Source organism: Delphinapterus leucas, chromosome 16 (assembly GCF_059928025.1).
Source record: "Delphinapterus leucas isolate spDelLeu-1000000601 "Yukka" chromosome 16, BTC_Dleu_Yukka2, whole genome shotgun sequence".
Taxonomy (NCBI): Eukaryota; Metazoa; Chordata; class Mammalia; order Artiodactyla; family Monodontidae; genus Delphinapterus; species Delphinapterus leucas.
Genome location: NC_143144.1, coordinates 48829924 through 48843196, shown reverse-complemented (window position 1 = coordinate 48843196; position 13273 = coordinate 48829924). Strand labels below are relative to the sequence as shown.

General features: G+C 42.2%; 1 protein-coding gene across 1 annotated transcript in view; it reads left to right on the top strand.

The window, feature by feature from the left end:
* The window catches only part of LOC149747274 (uncharacterized), a 215502-nt gene that overhangs the window by 86217 nt on the left and 116012 nt on the right, over positions 1-13273 (top strand). Inside the window, exon 7 of the mRNA XM_089897354.1 lies at positions 5388-5476. The gene's annotated coding sequence lies outside the window, so the exon portion shown is untranslated. The remainder of the gene's footprint in view (positions 1-5387; positions 5477-13273) is intronic.

Sequence of the window (13273 nt, the reverse complement as noted above, 5' to 3'; positions counted from 1 at the left end):
GCTTCATACTTTTCATCCCTGTGGGTTTCATCTACTTTTGGTCCTTTTCTGTTTTGTTTTGTTCTCAGTTTTCTCTAGAAGTGTAGAGCCCAGCATTGGTCACTCTGACTCTGGCTGATATTAATTATGACCTGAAGTTGTATATCCTCCTTCACAGTCAGGGTCTGCGATGTGAAGAGGCCTCCCCTGTGTGAGGCGATGCATGGTACTGAAACACTCATACTGTCTGCTTTACACTGTGCCATTTGGGGGGCAGCTGGTCATGGGAGTCCTGTTCATGCCTCCTTCGTTAGGTCCCCAACTCCACAACCTGGGGCCAGGAATGAACATACTGGACCAGTGACATGCAGGGCCCAGATGGTCTACAACAGGATTTTGCCCGTTCCCCAGTCCTCACTTACTCAACTTGTGTGCTAGCTAACATGGAGCATCGATCCTACTGGTTGTGCAGTATACGAGCTTCTTGAGAATAGAATTGATTTAATTATACAAATATTCCAGATTCTCCCCTCTGAGAAGTCCTTTTAATCTTTGACCTAATACATTTTTTTGTTTGTTTCTTTTTTTTTTTTTTTCTTTTGGCTGCACCCCAGAGCATGCAGGATCTTAGTTGCCTGACCAGGGATCAAATCCTTGCTCCTGCAGTGGAAGCGCAGAGTCTTAACCGCTGGACCGCCAGGGAATTCCAATTTTTGTTTGTTTCTAGTAGGAACATCCTTTTCCATTTCCCACATTACTTTTAAATACTTTTTGCTTGAGCCATGTGTATATTCCTGGATTCTTGAAATTTCTGGTCCCCTGTCTTGATGAAATATTTTGTTCTTTTATGAGCGTCACAGTTGATGTTAGTTGATGAGTGACTTTACGGCATCCTCTTGTAAAGAATTCTGATGAGTTTCTCACATCTTACTCTTACCCTTTTAATGCTGTCACAGGGTCATCATCTGTTGCCTTCTGGGCCTTTCCCTGGAAACACCAGTTATACTGTCAGTTTTTCAGTTAAATATGTTAAGTACTGCTTATAGAAAGCCTTTAAGCTCTTTGGCCCCACCCCTCACTGGCTGTGTGACATGCGGGAGGCTGTTGACCCTCTCTGTCCCCTTGCTCATCTGCAGGGTAGACTGTTAACAGCTCCTACCTGCAGAGGTGGTGTGAGCACTCAGTGAGATAGTGCGTGCTAAGTGCCCCTAGTGCTTAGCACATGTAAGCGCTCAGTAAACATTGTTATCATTGTAAAGGTTAGCACAGGTGCAGTGAGGATACTAAGGTCGAGGCACTAACCCAGCTTTGAATGGTGATCGTGACATATTTCCCAGAGGTTGTCAAGCCTCAGTGATTTAGTCAAGAGAAGAAAGGGAGGAAGGGGTCTTTCATGAAGGGGAAACGGCTCCTGGGTTTTCATTCACGGGACATAGCGTGTTGGAGGGGGTGATGGGGAAAGCTGAGCAGGGAGCAGATCGCAGAGGTCTTTCTTTGGGAAGCCCAGGGGCTCTGACTCTATTCCTGAGAAAGGGGAACCACTTGATGAGAGTGCTGGACACATGCTGACTTGAGGAAACAGAGCTCAGCAGGGTCCACACGGAGACGCTGAGACCTGAGAAGACTGATGTAAGAGTCCCCCGAGGACGGGGAGTGCCTGCACGGTGAGGCAGGCAAATGGACAGATAAACACTGCGTTTACATCAGACGCTCGCCTGTAAGTTCTAGGGGGCCTGGAGTAAAACCGAAGAGAGGTGTAACTTCCATGCACCGATTCCTTTAGAGAAAATGAATTAGATGGGCCGCAGTGTGCATGTCCAATATGGAGAAAGTCTGCTCAAGAAGTAGAAAGGGGTCGTCCCCCATTCTGCCTGGTGCGCCGTGTGGAAAGCTGCATGTGTGCACGCGCCCGTGGCTCAGATCCACTGGCTTGTGCAGGGAAAGGCCTAATCTCCATTTTCCTGTGATGGCAAACTCCTCTTTTCTCACAGCATGTGAGAAGAAAATACTATTCTTGTTTGCCAGTTTCCTTTTGATTAACTTTGTATCTGGGGTTGCAGGTTTTCTTTTGGACCATTTTTTCTCTGATTATTTTCTCACCAGTGGTTAGAAGTGGAAATGGAAATATGCCAGAAAATGATTTATATGAAAAGGAGTCTTCTCCTCACCCCTAAGTACATGCACATAAACAAGAAAAATAAAGAATAGCAACTAACTTTGGATTCTTTGGCTAGACTATAGTGTTTTATTTTGCCATTTGGGGGAAGAGTTATGGAAATAAAGGGAAATATATGTCAGAGTGATAGCCAGCTGGCTATCTGAAGTGAGTATCAGCTTTCCGGAAGGAATAGAGACACTTTCTTGTCATTTTATTTAGAATTGCCTGACTGCTAGAGAGCGTTTTTCTTGCCACAGTGCTGCAATAAAAGTAAACACATAACGTTTCTAAGAAACAGATTGTTAGTTTCTTTGAAATGTTTAAATAAAGAGCATTTGTTACATGCTCCAAGTATTTGATTCTTAACTCTTCCCAATAGAGCAGCTCTGTGTCCCACAAGCATCACTTAGTGTTGAAGGCACCAAGAGAAATAGAGAGGTAACTGGTACTGGACTTGGCCCTCCTTCAGTAAACTAGAAAACTGGACAGTACACGAGCCAGTTACTGTCAGTCACGGGAAAACAGGCAGCCAGGACGTTGATCCTTGAGAGAAGAGAGTCACATGAGGTGAGACCCACATTTGCCCTGGTTTTCTGCTGGAGCGTATCCCCTGTTCCCTGCATTCCCTTCCTGGGGTACCAGGAGGGGGAGCCTGTTACAGCACGGTGGGTCTCCAGAGTTCAGGGCTGCTGAAGAGGCTGGAATTTGTATGGCAGGCTACTGGGGAGGAGGGAACTATGAGAGGGGAACCCAGAAGCTGAGATGTGTATCCATACAGGGTGAGACCTAGCAGAGAGCAGCTGTTCCCAGGCAGGGAAGAGAATGGCCATAGCAAGGTTCATGCAGTATGGGGAGAAATGGAGAGTTCTGGGCTAGCCAGGGTGGAGAGACCTTGCTGAGCACCTTAACCATTCCGAGACACCGGAAAGACCGTGCCTTATGATTAGGGGTCATGCATTAGGACCAAGGACATATCTCAAATAGACCTATCTTAACCAATTATAAAACCAAGCCTGACGGAATTGAGAGGATCTGCCAGTAATTTAGTTGCCATCAGAACCAAACTGAACACCTCCCAGTTGTCAACCTTATAACAGAAAAACATGCAAAGAAGCAGGAAAATGTGACTCATTCAAAATGAAAAGTAATCAGTGGAACTAGACAATGCCTTTCAAACAGGGTTATCCTAGATCTTGGTCTGTATAACACCATTCTCCACTGAAAGGACCCAGGGCGTTTAGAGAAACGTCTGCATCTAGGGCAGAGACAGAGTAAGTACAAGATGAGCCTAGAACTTTTTTTTTTAATGTCAGAAAGTAAGGAAATAAAAGTAGAAAAATAAAAAAAAATGATGGGGGCATGTCACAAAGGTAAAGGAGCCAGTTTAAAGGGTCGCCCACTGGCTAAATCTGAGACAGTTTGAGCACCAAAATTATTAAGTACAGTGATAAATTATAAATTGTTGAAAAAGTAGGACTTCATATATCCTTACTGATCATAAATTGACAAATACATGAACAAATAGTGTAGACTGCTGAGTCCTGGATGGTAACGTGGAGGGAATGCTGGAGTTGGAACCATGAGCATGTTGTAGCCATGGTAGTAAAGTTCAGATCAGGCAAGGGTCACCAGTGGATGCTAAATCTAGGGGGACATTTTGATGAGGGACGAGATATTTGCATGGTCTTAAAGTGTCTCCCCACAGATTACTTATTAGATGTAAGGGAAAAAATAATAATTTTTCTTGGGAGAAATTGGACAGCACCTTGGCTGGGTGATCAAAATTTATATCGCCAGGGAGGGGCACATAGACTTCACATGCCTTCAGCTATGACACCAGGAGAAGAAAACTCTGTAGTTTTCTGCCTGATAATGCATAGCCTGAATTGAATCATGAGGAAATGTCAGACAAGTCAAAATGGTAATGTTTTATTAATATAAAAAAAGGGGAGGACTATATTCTTCTAAAGTGTCAGTGTCATAAAAGATAAAAAAGAGCTGTGTGTCGCAGATTAATGGCAGCTAAGTATAATACCTTACCCTGGACTGGATCCTGAATTGGAGGAAAAATAAATGCTATAAAATGCATTATTGGGTTAATTGAATATGGCGGTCAATTAAAGTATTGTATCGATATTAAATTTACTAAGATCAATAACAACATTATGGTTTTGTAAGAATATCCCTATTCTTAGGAAATAAATTCTGAAGTTTTTAGAGCCATGATGTATGAAACTTATCTCCACGTGGCTCAGAAACAGAAAAATGTTAAGTGAGGAACTTCCCTGGCGGTCCAGTGGTTAAGACTCCGACCTTCCACGGCAGGGGGCACGGGTTCGATCCCTGGTCAGGGACCTAGGATAATGCATGCCGCGCGGCCAAAAAAAAAGCTTAAAAAACAAATGTTGAGTAAATGTGTGTGTCTGTAGAGAGAGAGTGAATGATTAAGTATGTACGTTAAATGTTATTAGCAGGTGAACACGGATAAAGAGTACATGGCAGCCTTTGTACTATTATTATTCTACAACTTTTCTCTAAACTTGAAATTATTTTCAAAAAAGAGAGAGAGAGAGAGAGAGAGAGAAATAAAGCCCAGCAACTATAACTATGACTTAAAGAGAAAAGGAGGGTATGTGGAAAAGGTACATGTGTTTCTTAACTAACTTGGTATGGATTTTCTACCCTCTGTGTTGTCTCTGGTAAATAAACGTTTAATCCTATGGCAGTGTCTTTGTCATTCAGGAGGCAAAGCCGTTTCTATATCTGTTGCTTAAGACACTATATCTAGTGGAAGAAGAAATAATAATACTGCTTTTCAAATTGAAACCATTATATCATTTGGTGCCGTGGAAGAGTTTGGAATAAGGAGTCACAGAAGTGGTTCGAATTCCTCCTCTGATGCTTGCTGGCTGAATGACCACTGGAAAGTTCCCTAACCTTTGGGAAATTTGGCTGCTGCATTTTAAGATAATACTTGCCTAGTCTCAATATCTTACAGCTCAAATGAGAAAATGCATGTGAAATCTCTTTGTAAATAATGATGATTTCTTCTACAAACATTAAATTACTATTAATAGTTTTAGTTAAAGAAGAAAATTGGCTTAGACCAAGGTAGAGACTTTCCTTAATTCAGGTGGCTTTTTTTCCTTTTAAATGTCAAGATTGATTATACAAGAGAGTTTCTTTCCACTTGGAACCCTCGGTTCCTTCTGGCTGCCTCCTTTCTAATTTCCTGCCTTTATTATTCCAGGCAAAGCTGCAGTGACCGAAGGAGTTGTGGATTTTCTGAATTTCAAGAACAGTGAAGTAGGAGATAGCAGAGAGTGTATAAAAGAACACGTAAGTCAAACTCAGTGTTTCATCCATTCTCAAACATCTTATGGATCTGAAGTTCCTCAGGATCTCTCCTGCTTTGTTCTGAGATTGTGCGTGAGGCTCTGAAGGATGGAGGGATCTTTGAGGTCTTCAGCTTGCCCCAGGTCAAAATCAGCCAAGGAAAGGCCAATGTGGTTTGGGGAAGGAAGGAGAAAGGATTGAAGAGGCCAGCTTCCTCATTGGAAGAGGAAGGCAACACAGGCCAGGGTGGGAGAAATGCGTAAAACAAAGGGCACAGGAAACAGTCTGCCTGAGTCACTGGAAATGACAGAAAAGGGCCCTGCCAGATCTGAAGTTACATAAACCAGGGAGGAAGCCTCCAGGGAGGCCTGGGGGAGTCATTTCCTTTACTCTGGAATTGCTTTTGATTGAGACTCCTTATCTGGGAAGATTACAGTTATTAGGCCTTCCCCTTCTCTGGAGTTGAAGAGTCTAGGCCAGTGCTTCTCAGAGAATCAATCTGAGATGAGATGAAGAGCTTGTCCTAGAACATAAACCTGGAAACTTCTTCACTGAGAAAGTCTTGCTACCAAAAGTAAAATTCAGCTGAATTAAACAGTGTTCTTAATGTTGATAGTTGATTTCCATTCTGGAACATAATTACTATGCCCATGTATATATCCAAACAATATATTGCCTAGTTTTACTTGTGTTTAGGCTTGATAAGAATGGTATATTGCATGTAATATTCTGCAGCTTTCATTTTTTTTTCTCTCAGTTGAATTAAGATTCATTTGTTACATTAATGGTACTAAATTAATTTCTATTGTTAAATAAAATTCTGTTCTGAAAATCTATCATAGTTCATCTGTTGCTCCATTTCCTTCCAACATGTGGTATTGTGTTGCCGTTTTAGTGAGTATAAAATAGTATATCATGTGGTCTTCATTTACATTTAATGGTGAGATTGAGCATCTTTTTTTTTTTTAAGTGTCCTTTGGAGAACAGAGTTTATGACTTTAATGTAGAGAAACTTTTCAGTCTTTTCTTGCATGGCTAGTGCAGTTTTGTTTGTTTCTGTTTTTTTTTTTTTTTTTTGGTTTTGGTTTTTGAAATGTCGTCTAACAGTCTCTCTTTTAACTATGTTGCAATTTCATTGCTAACCTTCATTCTCTTTGATTGAAGTTTTTGTTGATTTGTGTTCTCATTCAGTATTTTTTCTCTGTTCATTTGGAAATTATGCATTTTCTTTCTATTCTTCTAATGATTACCCTGAAAGTACACTGTGTACACTTAATAGTTTTAAAGTCAATCAGTAGTTAAGGTCTTTTTATCCCCTTCCAGAGTAATACAAAACTCATAGGACACCTAATGAAGACTGTGTTCTTCTGGACTTATGTGTTCTTTTCAGTCAGTTCTGTTATATGTTTCACCATACAAATTAGACAATTGTTAGTAGAGATAGTATTTGTTTCACTTTATCTCTGTGTTTACTATATCTTGCTTCTCTTCCCTTCTTCTGTCCTTTGCCTTTTCTCTGGTGAGATTTGCCTTCTTTAGAATTTTCTTTCCTTAAAATCCTTTGGTGGTAACTTCTCTCAGTTTTGATTTATGTTAGAATGTCTTTATTTCGCTCTCAGAGTTCTTAGCTGACAGTTATTTTTCTCCCAGCATTGTGAGTGTATAATATACCATTCCACTGTCTTATGGCTTTCAGTTTTGCTGTTAAATCTGTTAATCTTTCATTTGCCGTTCTTTAGTAGATGATTTGGCTTACTTATTTGTTGTTGGATTACTGCAGTTTCACCACAACATGTTTATGTACAGCTTCCTGTTTATATTTGTTGTGATTTATGTATCTGTGAGTTCATATCATTCATCAGCTCTGAAAATTTCTCAGCTATTAATGCTTTGAATACTGTCTCTCCTACATTTTCCCTATTGTCTCCTTCTGGTTTTGATTAAATAGATGTTAGGACTTCTCTTTATTCTTCATGTCTTTTAATTCATATTGGATATCTTCTTCCTTGTCTTTCTCTGCTTCATTTGGGTAATTTCTTAAGATTTAGCTTTCAGTCCAGTAATTCTCTCTTCAGCTATGTTGAATCTTTTATTTAACCCATCCACTGAGTTTTTAATTTCAGTGATTATATTTCTTCATTTCTAAAGGTTCTTCTTCTGCTGCAAACCTGTGTGAATATTTTTTTGTTGGTGTCTTTTTGCTTACTCATTTTCTTTTTACTCCATCTTTCATCTCTTTAAGCAGCACCAAACTGAGCTATTTCATATTCTGTATTTGATAATGCCAGTATCTGAAATCTTTGGTGGTCTAAATCTGTTTCTGTGGCTTGTTTCCTAGTGTGCATGGTGAATTTTAATTATGTATTTGTTTGATAATTATATCTTATTTGATATAAATTTTATTGGCTTTTTTGATAATTATATCTTGGAATCTTGAGATCTTACTTCTTGAAATTTGTGTTTGTACTAGGAGCCAGGAGGATGCTACAGGACCAGGACCACTTTTGTTCCCTTTGGAATTCCTGGTTTCAGGTTGGGCTTTCCCCACCTGGCTGAAAGCTAAAGGTCTAGATGCCCTGTTCATTTCATTGCTGGTATTTGTAGTTGTCTCCAGGGTGACTGCTGCTCTCTTCTTTGCTCAGGTTTCAGTGCACTGTTCTTACCATAACCTCTTGGGATTTGTTTCTCTACCTGGAGCTACCCAATGTGTTAGAAAGTATTTTTTTTTTTTTTTTTTTTTTTTTTGCGGTACGCGGGCCTCTCATTGCTGTGGCCTCTCCCGCTGTGGAGCACAGGCTCCGGACGCGCATGCTCAGCGGCCATTGCCCACGGGCCTAGCCACCCCGCAGCATGTGGGATCCTCCTGGACCGGGGCACGAACCCGCGTCCCCTGCATCAGCAGGCGGACTCTCAACCACTGCGCCACCAGGGAAGCCCTATCAATTTTCTTAAATCCTTTAAACTTTACATGGTAAATTACTTTATTTCACCAAGGGACTGGAAAATAATGAAATACTGATCTCTTTGAAAGCCAGGTAAACCACATCTGTATTCATATCACATACTCTATCCTTCCACTTTTGCCTGGGTTCTTTTTCTAGTTGATCCATTGAATATTTACTTCTTGGAAGTTGGAAGAAGACAGTATTCACTACTTTTAGAATAACTCATAAGAACAGAGTCCTAGTCTATTTTCTGTTAAAGTGTCATTTTTCTTTCTGTCCGGTATCTTAGATAATGTGGATCTCTGCCTGCAGATGGAGAGTAGAGAAAATAGATGTTTGCTGTTGTGAATAAGGGGCATCATCTCTGTAAACTCCATGACCTTACATTCTATATCCCCTTAATGGACATAGAAAGCAGGTTGAAGTTTTTGGTCTATAAAATGTTAACTTGCCTTGTGCTTTGGCACATGAAAAAGAAATTATTTCAAAATAGATGTCAACTGAGAATGCTGATTTAATAGTTTTTTAGTCATTCTGCAGCAGAAACATCACCTGTAGGCAATCATACCTTTGCAGAGGCTACACAGATTTGACAGGGGTGTGTGGATTAGGATTTTGTGATGACAGTGATATGTTAGGAATGTTTCTAATCTGCAAAATCTTTGTAGGTTACAGGTTGGATTTTTGTAATACTAGTGTAATCCTAGAAAAAGCAGGCAGTGCAAACATTCCCAGGGAGTGCTGAGCTCTGTGCCTAGAGATTCTTTGAGGAACTGCCTTCTGTTGGACCCATACTTACACTTGGAAGATATAAATACCAGATAATTCTGTGGCTTTTCCTCCCTTGGATAACAAATTCTAATGAGTGGTTACTTACTCTGTGTCCTCATATGCTTGGGTTATTGGCTGGCAGTTCAGGTACTACTGCTGGTTTGGCTTAGTTAGCTGAGCAGTCTAGAAACTTCAGCTGGAGAGCTGGGAAAGAGATGAGGTAGAACTGGAGAAGTTTACCAGGTAAGGCCAGTGGTTCCTGAGGAGGCCCTGCCCGGCCTTCTAGGCTGGAGAGCCATCATTCACAAGTGCACACTGCATGGGTCTGATTACCACCACCCCCAGTTCTGTGGCCTGGGTCAGGCAGTTCATTTGGTAGAGCAAGAACTGGTCCTTTGAGCCTCCCAGTTTTCCTCTTCTAACTGTAAATATGTATTCCCTTGAAGGTTGTGATTTGGGTCATTAGCTTGATTTTAACACAGTTCACCTGAGTGCAGTTTCTTTCCTGCTGCAAAATTGTGGCTCTGGTCGTATCAAAAGGGTGCAGAGGGACAGCCCAAGAACGTGGTCTTTCAGGTTTCCTTTTCAGTTAGGCCGTCAAAACTGGGGGCTTGGCAGACATTGTCGAGACGAGTGACCATAAATCTGAGTTTGGTCACCAGGCCCCATCACGTGATCCAGAGCTGTGTTTTGTTTCACAGGCTCCCTGGGTCTCATGAGCTATGGTCCTGATCGTGCTCCTCTAGATGAAGAACAGTTACCTCTCTCAGGCTCGGCACTGGAATACTTGGCCATTTGTAACATTTTCCTCCTTTCTCACGTGACATCATAAATTTGTGTATTTCTAAAGAAGGTTTTGAAAAGTAAGATTGTTTTAAAAACCTTCTCCTCCAACCTGCGTTCCCTGTTGCTCACCAAGTTCACATCTGAATGCTTGTTGTCACGCCCTTTGTCTGATGCCTGCAAACATGCTCACAAAAATAATTTTTATTTGCCTTTGTCTCAGTCCGGGTGTTCGGGGTGGGAAGCACGGCATAGAGGGAGCCGTATGAGGTTCATCGGTAGCCGGAACACCTGGCTTCAAGTTGAATGTCTGTTTACAGGCTGTTCGGCTTTGGTTAATCACTGAGCTTTTCTGTGTTTTCGTTTTCCCACCTAATCTATTCATATGCTGGAGCAATTGGTTCTCAAATGTTTTGGTGTAAGGACCCTTTATACTCTTAAAAATGATTGAGGGACCCAAAGAGCTTTGCTTGTATGAGTTGTAGCTAGCATTCTGTGGCAGGCAGAGAAATAGCCCCCAAGGATGTCTATATTCCTAAACCCCAGAACAGATGCATATGTTACTTTACATGGCAAAAGAGACTGTATGTGTGATCGTTAAGGATCTCGAGGTGAGGAGACTATCCTAGATTATCCAAGTGGACTCAAGTGTAATCAAATGAGTCCTTTTGAGGGAGGCAGTGATCTCCGAGAGACAGCAGTGAGAGGTGGCTTGAAGCGAGATCTTAGCTCCCGGCCCAGGAATTGAACCTGGGTAGCCTGGATGAAAAGCAGAATCCTAGCTGCTGGTCCACCAGGGGCTAGAGGCTAGAAGCAAAATTCTCCTGACCCTTTCCCCCATTGAAAAATGCATTTCTCAAGGAGGCAAAAATTGTAAAAACAGGTAAAAAGTTTATTATTAGAGACATAGCGCAACAACAAGTGGGACAGCACGCAGAGAAACAAGTTTGTTTAGTTAAGACAGAAGCAAGGCAGAGATGCACACCCGGAGAGAAAGGGTGTGGGCGTCCGTCCTAATAAGGAGTAGCGCAGTGAAGAGGCGGTTAAGTCACTTATATAGGTCAGTTCTTCCGGATCTTTGTTTACCTTTGGCCAATTATCTGGTTTCTTTTTCCACCTGACCCGCCCTAGCCTCCCCAACATGCGTGCACAACTTTTTTCCAAGATGGATTCCAGCCCAGAGGCTTGTGGGGGGCCTTGGCATCACATATTATGGGGTGGTGCCCCCTCCTTTTTGACCCCCGAAGAGCCTTTCTGAGCAGGTACAGTGTCTCCTTGGCCCCAAGGATGGGAAATATGTGACCTGTTTATCCTTTACGCAAACAAGGGTTAGCCCCTCTCTGTCCCTGCCATGACTGTTACCTTAAAGCAGGGGTCCCCAGCCCCCTGGGCCGCACAGCAGGAGGTGAGCTGCGGGCGAGCGATGCTTCACCTGCTGCTCCGCCTTCCTCCCCATCGTGGCCTCCAGAAGCTGGAAAAGGCAAGGGACACATTCTCCCCTGCTTCAGGAGGAACTCATCCCTGCTAACGTCTTCATTTTAGCCCTGGAAGGCCCGTTTTTAGACCTCTGACCTCCAGAACTATAATTTGTGTCATTTTAAGCTACCTATTTGTAGTGATTTGTTATAGCAGCAATAGGAAACTAATGCAAATATTTTGTTAGAAATTAAAAGTGAGAAATTTTAAAAATATTAATTTATTTTAAAATAATAAACGATCACAGGTTAGCATAAATTACTTTTTTGGGGGGAAAATAACTATTTTCCAACTATTAGTGAGAAGACTACCACTGCTGTACATTTTTATAAATCTCTTTTAATGTCTGGCTTCATAGAAAGTACCTGGATTCTCGAATTACCTTCTGCATTCAGTCTGTTGTGGCATAATGTGTCATGTACCCTCTGAAAAACTCCCCTGATACTCACAGAGAAAGAACATTAAAAAGGCAAATATCATCTTAATATTATCATAAAAAATAGTTTTGGCCTCATGGATTACCTAGAAGATAGGCCTCTTGGGGGGACCCCACTTGGAGAACTTCTGGGCTAGAACATAGCCACATGGCCACACCTAGCTGCAAAAGAGTCTGTGAACTGCTTCTTATTCTAGGGGCCAATTTTAAAAAGTGAGGGTTCTGTTATTAAGGAAGAAAGGGAGAATGGATATTAAGAGACATTTTGAAATTTCAGATTCTTTTTTTATATATTATTTTATTTTATTTTATTTTTTTGAGCGTGTTGGGTCTTTGTTGCTGCGTGCGGGCTTTCTCTAGTTGCAGCGAGTGGGGGCTACTCTTCGTTGCGGTGCACGGGCTTCTCATTGCAGTGGCTTCTCTTGTTGCACAGCACAGGCTCTAGGTGTGCGGGCTTCAGTAGTTGTGGCACGTGGGCTCAGTAGTTGTGGCTCGCCGGCTCTAGAGCGCAGGCTCAGTAGTTGTGGTGCACGGGCTTAGTTGCTCTGCGGCATGTGGGATCTTCCTGGACCAGGGCTCGAACCTGTGTCCCCCGCATTGGCAGGCAGATTCTTAACCACTGCACCACCAGGGAAGCCCTCAAATTCTTATTATATCAAAGTTTGGTACCCATGGTGGGTAGACAATTGCCAAAATGTTGGTTTCCCTTCTCCTTGTCCTCACATTAGCTAGGAAAAATGGGCATTTCACTTAGACTGCATCCTTCAGAAATACCTATGAAAGGGACTTCCCTGGCGGTGCAGTGGTTAAGAATCTGCCTGCCAGTGCAGGGGACATGGGTTCGTGCCCTGATCTGGGAAGATCCCACATGCCACGGAGCAACTAAGCCCGTGCGCCACAACTACTGAGCCTGTGTTCTAGAGCCCACGAGCCACAACTGCTGAGCCCGCGTGCCGCAACTACTGAAGCCTGAGTGCCTAGAGCCTGTGCTCTGCAATGAGAAGCCACCGCAATGAGAAGCCCCCGGATTGCAACAAAGAGTAGCCCCCGCTCGCCGCAACTAGAGAAAGCCCACGCAGCAACGAAGACCCAACGCAGCCAAAAATAAATCAATTAATTAAAAAAAAAAAAAAGAAAGAAATACCTATGATGGAACACAATGGCATATAGGTGGAGTCATAACTGCAGAGAATTGCATTTTTAGCATTTGTAGGTTAATTATTTGAAATATCTTTTGTTTGGTGCTCACAGGCAGCTTTTTGATGTCATGTTTGGGTCTTTTGAACTTAACAATGTGCTTCCTTTCCTTGGGTAGGAGTACAGTTGGAAGTGAAATGCGATTTCAGCCCAGCTTTGATTCATAGTTGTTCTTTATGGGTTTGAAAGTAC